The 10,057-nt window shown below is 37.1% G+C and overlaps 1 protein-coding gene across 1 annotated transcript in view; it reads left to right on the forward strand.

The window, feature by feature from the left end:
- Nucleotides 1-1,591: 1,591 nt before the first annotated feature.
- The window catches only part of LOC110458795 (protein FAM65B-like), a 100,161-nt gene continuing 91,695 nt past the window's right edge, over nucleotides 1,592-10,057 (forward strand). Inside the window, exon 1 of the mRNA XM_021510732.1 lies at nucleotides 1,592-1,906. The gene's annotated coding sequence lies outside the window, so the exon portion shown is untranslated. The remainder of the gene's footprint in view (nucleotides 1,907-10,057) is intronic.

The raw sequence follows: 10,057 nt of genomic DNA on the forward strand, positions 1-10,057 counted from the left end.
AGTCTAGATGTCTACTCTCCCACTTCATTGGACTAAAAGGTCTAGATGTCTACTCTCCCACTCCATTAGACTACATGGTCTAAATGTCTTATTTCCCACTTCATTGGACTAAAGGGTCTAGATGTCTTCTATCCCACCTCATTTGACTAAAGGGTCTAGATGTATACTCCCCTACTTCATTGGACTAAAGGGTCTAGATGTCTTCTATCCCACCTCATTTGACTAAAGGGTCTAGATGTATACTCCCCTACTTCATTGGACTAAAGGGTCTAGATGTCTTCTATCCCACTTCATTTGACTAAAGGGTCTAGATGTATACTCCCCTACTTCATTGGACTAAAGGGTCTAGATGTCTTCTATCCCACTTCATTTGACTAAAGGGTCTAGATGTATACTACCCCATTTCATTGGACTAACGGGTCTAGATGTATACTCCCCCACTCCATTGGACTAAAGGGCATAAATTATACTTCCCCACTTCATTGGACTAAAGGGGCTAGATGTATACTCCCCCACTCCATTGGACTAAAGGGCATAAATTATACTTCCCCACTTCATTGGACTAAAGGGTCTAGATGTATACTACCCCATTTCATTGGACTAAAGGGTCTAGATGTATACTCCCCCACTCCATTGAACCAAAGGGTTTAGATGTATACTCTCCCACTCCATTGAACCAAAGGGTCTAGATGTCTACTCTCCCGCTCCATTGGACTAAAGGGTCTAGATGTATACTCCTCCATTTCATTGGACTAAAGGGTCTAGATGTCTACTCTCCCACTTCATTTGACTAACTGGTCTAGATGTCTTCTATCCCACTTCATTTGACTAAAGGGTCTAGATGTATACTACCCCATTTCATCGGACTAAAGGGTCTAGATGTATACTCCCCCAGTCCATTGGACTAAAGGGTCTAAATTATACTTCCACACTTCCCACTTCATTGGACTAAAGGGTCTAGATGTCTTCTATCCCACTTCATTTGACTAAAAGATCTAGATGTATACTCCCCCACTTCATTGGACTAAAGGGTCTAAATTATACTTCCCCACTTCATTGGACTAAAGGGTCTAGATGTATACTCCCCCACTCCATTGGACTAAAGGGTCTAAATTATACTTCCACACTTCATTGGACTAAAGGGTCTAGATGTATACTCCCCCACTTCATTGGACTAAAGGGTCTAGATGTCTACTCCCCCACTTCATTGGACTAAAGGGTCTAGATGTATACTCCCCCACTCCATTGGACTAAAGGGTCTAGATGTCTACTCCCCAACTCCTGTTGACCAGGGAGACTGCAATATTATCCATCTTGTATTAGAGTTGGCTACAGAGTCTGGTAACAACTGCCTACAATATCCTTCATTAAGAGCCTAGACCCCTATAGTAATCTCCCCACTCCAGGGTACAGCTCAGGTTCTCTAAACCAATCTGCTTCTGAGGTCAAAGTTATTAAGCCTTTACCAACATTTTCAAACATCATAAAAAGGAAGTGATTCTAATTTGATAGCATCTTATCAAAAGTGGCTGTATATGATTACATGAGGAGAGGGCTATATACATTGTGGCAGTCTGCAGCTGTACACTTACATACATACAGTACAGCAGCACAGCTGGCTAGTTATCTGTGTCCACAGCCCACATCAACTGGGCCTTTATCTTTGTTTGACCTTGTGACAGTCTGACCTTGTGTCCATCTGTTATGGTCAGTGTCCAGTATCAGCTGACCATGTGCTAGATACTTGTGTGATAGCTGCCCACCAGAGGATGTGTATTCTCTATGTAATATCCCTGTTGTAGAACTGACAGCATCTATGAATTGTTGCTAAAGTGTATCACACTGGATTTTAAAACTGTTTCACTTGTTGATTGGATGATTACCAGGTGATCAGCTCCACCATGAGGTAATGTGTTATAGTATATGTATATGGGACACTCAAACTTATGTCTTGTGTTACCTACAGTTACTAGTTCAGCTGTTCAGACGTTGGTGTTCTATGTTAGGACAACTTCCTCCTAGAAGTATTAGATATCAGTCATGTTGTATTACTCCAGTGTCTGGACTTTTGACGAGCTGGCTATAACATCACTTCCTTACTGTATGTAGAGGTTAGTGTAGACTTGTTGATTTACAGTTCTCAGCCAAACATGTGGGACTCCCACAATGTAACATGTTGGTTACAATCATTTGATGAAGGAATATAAACATACATATACCTCCTGTGTATATATATGTAACATGACTATCATTAGTTGTTAATGCCATGCACGTTAATTTCACTGAGTCAATAAGGGATTCAGGCCCAAATGGTAATTTGTAAAAAGAAAATGTTTCTTTTTTAACTACGTTTATCTCTGCAGAAAATTAACCTTCTTAATGCCTCTCTATAACACTTCATTAAAATATCTCTTCATCATACACCCACCCCTTACCAACCTCCACCTCCGATATATATCATCTACCCCAAATACCCAGCATACTGTACCCAACTCAACCCTCTATACAGATATCTACTCCCCAAATACCCCCCTCCCATCGCCCCATCACCATCTTTTAAAAACCATAACCTTCTCACCCCTATGTTCTTTGTAAGGTCATTCACCCCCACCCTCCTTCACATACACGCCCCCATCCCCCCACCCCCTTATAATTTGTACCCCAACTGAGTCAGATTTTATTCACCCCCTCAGCTTCAAGTTTTCCTCCACAGAGCAGATCTCTGTGCTAGACAGAGTGAGGTTGAGGTTGTTTTAAAATGGCTGACACACCAGCCTTACTTTTCATTAGGTATGTCTGTGTTGGACAGACTAAAGCTGGGATCGTTCACACCAGCCTTAGTTTCACAGAATGTAAATCTGACAGTTTTACAGACCTGTTTGGCCATTCACTCCCCCAGCTGGTCCAAAGCAGCATCTGTGATCCATCACAATGTTAACTGGTGATTGTGTCTCAAATAACCATGACGATGAAGGACCTTGGTTTTAATTTAAGGTCGCAAGTTGAGAAAATTGTACATTTGAAGTCCATATGCTTATGGTGGCAGTCCTTATCAATGATTCCAGAAAATGTACAGAGAGACCAGAGTTGTCACAAAAATAAGAGAATTGTTTCTCAGTATTGGTATAGACACGACCCCGCCACTTCTGAAGGTCACAAGTGGCAATGATTACAATACTCTGGTGTTTTACCTCAATTTTAACTCTAGGTTTGTGTTCACTGAACACATCGTACATCGTGACCTTCATATTAACACAAATGACTGTGAGACATGTTACAGGTTGGTATTTGGTTTGACACATGTTACAGGTTGGTATTTAGTATAACACATGTTACAGGTTGGTATTTGGTATGACACATGTTACAGGTTGGTATTTGGTATGACACATTATCCTTTTCGAGTTTATAAAGCAGGTTATATTTAGGCTACATCCACTTTACTGTACATTCATATTGACATTCTGACATGATTAACTCAAGAAAATTATTATTTTATCTGTGTTGGTCAGCGGATGATTGTATGACCTGCTCTTTGAACCTGGATCGGATGGGACAGGGTGATAACCTGATGATAAAGGTGTATTGTTGTGGTGTGTTAACTATCATAGAGGTGTACATAACCATGATTATCATACAGGTGTACATAACCATGATTATCATTCAGGTGTACATAACCATGATTATCATACAGGTGTACATAACCATAATTATCATAAAGGTGTACATAACCATAATTATCATAAAGGTGTTACATAACCATGATTATCATACAGGTGTACATAACCATGATTATCATACAGGTGTACATANTACAGGTGTACATAGCCATGATTATCATAAAATTACACGAGTTTTGCACAGTAAAGTGAAATGGAGGAGTTTAATTAAATGTATGTTGAAAGACAATATATTTAGTATCAGATATTTCAATTCAAATACTTTATAAATTACTTGTCACTCTTGATTATTATGAAAGTTGTTTTACATGTCATTTGTAAATATATGTTGAATGAGATCCTTTTTAATAAGATAAATGAATAAATGTGATTTATTACAACAGTTTGGCTTAAGGAAACTGTGTGTGATGACACATTAAGTGTATCTTCGCATTCATAAATTTAATAACAGTGAATTATATGAATGCATTTAATGACTTAAATACAAACTAACAGCAAACCATGATGGTTTATCAATGAAATAGTTTTTAAACTGAATTGAAATTACCAGTAAATGTCTGTATGTTATACTTTCCACAGGAGGGTTGGATACTTAATATGAATATGTTTGTGTATAATGTATTAGTAGGAGTACAAACCCATGTGTTTCATTGACACAGACTGTCACTAAAAAGGCACTCGGTAATTTAAAAAGATAAGAGTTTTTATGACTGACTAAAAGATAGGTCAAAAATCAGTCTTATTTAACAACCTTTACTTTCAAAACTCATTTTAATGAATGTTGCATCCTGTTTCGTTAGAAAGTATTTATGACCCTGACTAAAAAATATGTCGAAAATCAGTCATTAGCATATGACTTTCTTTAATCATGTTGATAAATTTCATTTCTGTTACATCCTGTGTTGTAAGACCATACCATAGTCTATTCTCGCTGTGGCTGTTTTCTATTTAGTTGCTGCCTTTTGAAGCAATGACGGTTTAACCGGCTGTAACATTTTTGTATGTGTTGCCATGGTAACATCAGAAAATGTCCGCAAACTATTTAAAAAGTGAAAATTGATTTAGACGCTGGTGTAACATGTACCCTGCAATATTTTTTTCAACACAACCTTCTCTGCCTCCGACTGATTTTGATTGGTCCCATATGTGTGTTCCTCCAATGGACAGCCCATCCCTAACTAAACTGAGGAGGTACAGGCCTGGCTGAAAGGAAAGACCAGTGGTCCCTATTGTTCTATGGCTTAAAAAGTGTTTTCAAAGACATTCCCATTCATTAATGTGTATATAGATATAAGAAAGAAATGAAACATGAAAAACATTCTGCATTTTTATCTTTTTTTGAAAACTTCATACAATCCTATTTTTGATTGAGTTTGCTTTTTAACAGAATTAATTATAAGTTAAAAGATTTCTAGTGAATGCTATGCTGTGGATTTTGGTCTATAATGTATGGAAAAGTAGTTACCATTATTGAGTTTAAATTTCAGTTGTTTTAAGGCCCTTTATACCTTTTCAACAGTGTGCTTGCACAGCAATACACTTATACATGAAAAGCATGCTGATTTTCCTTTAGTATTGGTCTAACTGTTTATACAAGGTGACAGCCACCATAAGCTTCTTGTGAGTAGAAACTATGTATGTATGTATGTATTTATATAAAGTATGTAGCCTAACCTTGGTATGTGCATCAGTGTATGTGTATGTGTAGAGAGTGAACATTTCCCATCTATCACTGGCTGACAATAACCCAAGGAAGGCCCTGCTGGTGTCATTAAAATATACAGGATACTTATATTAATCATCTTAATTGAGTGTGTGTTAGCTGTAGGCTGTACAATCTATAAACTGTCTACACTACTGTTACACACCTAATATCTACTGTCAAGTGAGGCTGTATCAGAGGTGTAACAAATCTTATATCTACTGTCTAGTGAGACTGTATCAGAGGTGTTAAAATATTATATCTACTGTCTAGTGAGACTGTATCAGAGGTGTTACACACCTAATATCTGCTGTCTAGTGAGGCTGTATTAGAGGTGTTACAAATCTTATATCCACTGTCTAGCGAGGCTATATCAGAGGTATTCCAAATCTTATATCTACTGTCTCGTGCGACTGTATCAGAGGTGTAACACATCTTATATCTACTGTCTAATCAGGCTGCATCAGAGGTGTTACAAATCTTATATCTCCTGACTAGTGAGGCTGTATCAGAGGTGTTACAAATCTTATATCTACTAGCTGTCTAGTGAGACTGTATCAGAGGTGTTACATATCTTATATCTACTGAATAGTGAGGCTGTATCAGAGGTGTTACAAGTCTTATATCTACTGTCTAGTGAGGCTATATCAGAGGTATTACAAATCTTATATCTGCTGTCTAGTGAGGCTGTAACAGAGGTGTAACACACCTTATATCTACTGTCTAGTGAGGCTGTATCAGAGGTGTAACACACCTTATATCTACTGTCTAGTGACACTGTATCAGAGGTGTAACACACCTTATATCTACTGTCTATTAAGGCTGTATCAGAGGTGTTACAAATCTTATATCTACTGTCTATTGAGGCTGTATCAGAGGTGTAACACACCTTATATCTTCTGTCTATTAAGGCTGTATCAGAGGTGTTACAAATCTTATATCTCCTGTCTAGTGAGGTTGTATCAGAGGTGTTACAAATCTTATATCTACTGTCTATTGAGGCTGTATCAGAGGTGTAACACACCTTATATCTTCTGTCTATTAAGGCTGTATCAGAGGTGTTACAAATCTTATATCTACTGTCTAGTGAGGCTGTATCAGAGGTGTTACAAATCTTATATCTCCTGACTAGTGAGGCTGTATCAGAGGTGTTACATTCTTATATTTACTGTCTAGTAAGGCTGTATCAGAGGTGTAACACATCTTATATCTACTGAATAGTGAGGCTGTAACACACCTTATATCTACTGTCTAGTGAGACTGTATCAGAGGTGTTACACATCTTATATCTAATGTCTAGTGAGACTGTATCAGAGGTGTAACACACTTATATCTACTGTCTAGTGAGGCTGTATCAGAGGTGTTAAAATATTATATCTACTGTCTAGTGAGACTGTATCAGAGGTGTAACACACTTATATCTACTGTCTAGTGAGGCTGTATCAGAGGTGTAACACACCTTATATCTACTGTCTAGTGAAGCTGTATTAGAGGTGTTACAAATCTTATATCTACTGTCTAGTGAGGCTATATCAGAGGTGTAACACACCTTATATCTACTGTCTTGTGAGACTGTATCAGAGGTGTAACACACTTATATCTACTGTCTAGTGAGGCTATATCAGAGGTGTTACAAATTTTATATCTACTGTCTAGTGAGACTGTATCAGAGGTGTAACACACCTTATATCTACTGTCTAGTGAGGCTGTATCAGAGGTGTAACACACCTTATATCTACTGTCTTGTGAGACTGTATCAGAGGTGTAACACACTTATATCTACTGTCTAGTGAGGCTATATCAGAGGTGTTACAAATCTTATATCTACTGTCTAGTGAGGCTGTATCAGAGGTGTTAAAATATTATATCTACTGTCTAGTGAGACTGTATCAGAGGTGTAAAAAACCTTATATCTACTGTCTAGTGAGGCTATATCAGAGGTGTTACAAATATTATATCTACTGTCTAGTGAAGTAGTGAGGCTGTATCAGAGGTGTTACAAATCTTATATCTACTGTCTAGTGAAGTAGTGAGGCTGTATCAGAGGTGTTACAAATCTTATATCTACTGTCTAGTGAGACTGTATCAGAGGTGTTACAAATCTTATATCTTCTGTCTAGTGAGGCTGTATCAGAGGTGTAACACATCTTATATCTAATGTCTAGTAAGGCTGTATCAGAGGTGTTACAAATCATATATCTACTGTCTAGTGAGGCTATATCAGAGGTGTTACAAATCTTATATCTACTGTCTAGTGAGGCTGTACCAGAGGTGTTACAAATCTTATATCTCCTGACTAGTGAGGCTGTATCAGAGGTGTTACAAATCTTATATCTACTGTCTAGTAAGGCTGTATCAGAGGTGTAACACATCTTATATCTACTGAATAGTGAGGCTGTATCAGAGGTGTTACAGATCTTATATCTACTGTCTAGTAAGGCTGTATCAGAGGTGTAACACATCTTATATCTACGGAATAGTGAGGCTGTATCAGAGGTGTTACANCATCATATGTACTTGTATAGCGTGATAACAACAATCGTGTGTAACATCACATGTACTTGTATAGCGTGATAACAACACTCGTGTGTTACATAATATGTACTTGTATAGCTTGATAACAACACTCATGTGTTACATCATATGTATTAGTATAGCTTGATAACAATTAACACTCGTGTGTTACATCCCATGTACTTGTATAGCGTGATAACAACACTCGTGTGTTACATCCCATGTACTTGTATAGCGTGATAACATCACTCTTGTGTTACATCATATGTACTTGTATAGCATGATAACAACACTCCTGTGTTACATCATATGTACATGTATATCGTGATAACAACATTTATGTATTACATCATAAAATAATGTACTTGAATAGCGTGATGACAACACTCGTGTGTTACATCATATGTACTTGTATAGCGTGATAACAACCCTCTTGTGTTACATCATATGTACTTGTATAGCTTGATAACAACACTCATTTGTTACATCATATGTACTTGTATAGCTTGATAACAACACTCATTTGTTACATCATATGTACTTGTATAGCATGATAACAATTAACACTCGTGTGTTACATCACATGTACTTGTACAGCGTGATAACAACACTCGTGTGTTACATAATATGTACTTGTATAGCTTGATAACAACACTCATGTGTTACATCATATGTATTAGTATAGCTTGATAACAATTAACACTCGTGTGTTACATCCCATGTACTTGTATAGCGTGATAACAATTAACACTCGTGTGTTACATCCCATGTACTTGTATAGCGTGATAACAATTAACACTCGTGTGTTACATCCCATGTACTTGTATAGCGTGATAACATCACTCTTGTGTTACATCATATGTACTTGTATAGCATGATAACAACACTCCTGTGTTACATCATATGTACATGTATATCGTGATAACAACATTTATGTATTACATCATAAAATAATGTACTTGTATAGCGTGATGACAACACTCGTGTGTTACATCATATGTACATGGATAACGTGATAACAACACTCGTGTATTACATCCCATGTACTTGTATAGCGTGATAACAATTAACACTCGTGTGTTACATCATATGTACTTGTATAGCATGATAACAATTAACACTCGTGTGTTACATCACATGTACTTGTTTAGCATGATAACAACACCCCTGTGTTACATCATATGTACATGTATAGCGTGATAACAACATTTATGTATTACATCATAAAATAATGTACTTGTATAGCGTGATGACAACACTCGTGTGTTACATCATATGTACATGTATAGCTTGATAACAACACTCATTTGTTACATCATATGTACTTGTATAGCTTGATAACAATTAACACTTGTGTGTTACATCATATGTACATGTATAGCTTGATAACAACACTCATGTGTTACATCATATGTACTTGTATAGCTTGATAACAATTAACACTCGTGTGTTACATCATATGTACATGTATAACGTGATGACAACACTCGTGTATTACATCACATGTACTTGTATAGCATGATTACAATTAACACTCGTGTGTTACATCACATGTACTTGTATAGCGTGATAACAACACTCTAGAGGTGTAACACACTTATATCTACGGAATAGTGAGGCTGTATCAGAGGTGTTACACATCATATATCTAATGTCTAGTGAGACTGTATCAGAGGTGTAACACACTTATATCTACGGAATAGTGAGGCTGTATCAGAGGTGTTACAAATCTTATATCTACTGTCTAGTAGTTGTAACACACCTTATATCTACTGTCTAGTGAGGCTGTATCAGAGGTGTTACAAATCTTATATCTAGTGTCTAGTGAGGCTGTATCAGAGGTGTTACAAATCTTATATCTCCTGTCTAGTGAGGCTGTATCAGAGGTGTTACAAATTTAATATCTTCTGTCTAGTGAGGCTGTATCAGAGGTGTAAGACATCTTATATCTACTTAATAGTGAGGCTGTATCAGAGGTGTTACAGATCTTATATCTACTGTCTAGTAAGGCTGTATCAGAGGTGTAACACATCTTATATCTACGGAATAGTGAGGCTGTATCAGAGGTGTTACAAATATTATATCTACTGTCTAGTGAGGCTGTATCAGAGGTGTAACACACCTTATATCTACTGTCTAGTGAGGCTGTATCAGAGGTGTTACA

The sequence above is a fragment of the Mizuhopecten yessoensis genome, unplaced genomic scaffold, assembly GCF_002113885.1.
Source record: "Mizuhopecten yessoensis strain PY_sf001 unplaced genomic scaffold, ASM211388v2 scaffold1285, whole genome shotgun sequence".
Classification (NCBI taxonomy): Eukaryota; Metazoa; Mollusca; class Bivalvia; order Pectinida; family Pectinidae; genus Mizuhopecten; species Mizuhopecten yessoensis.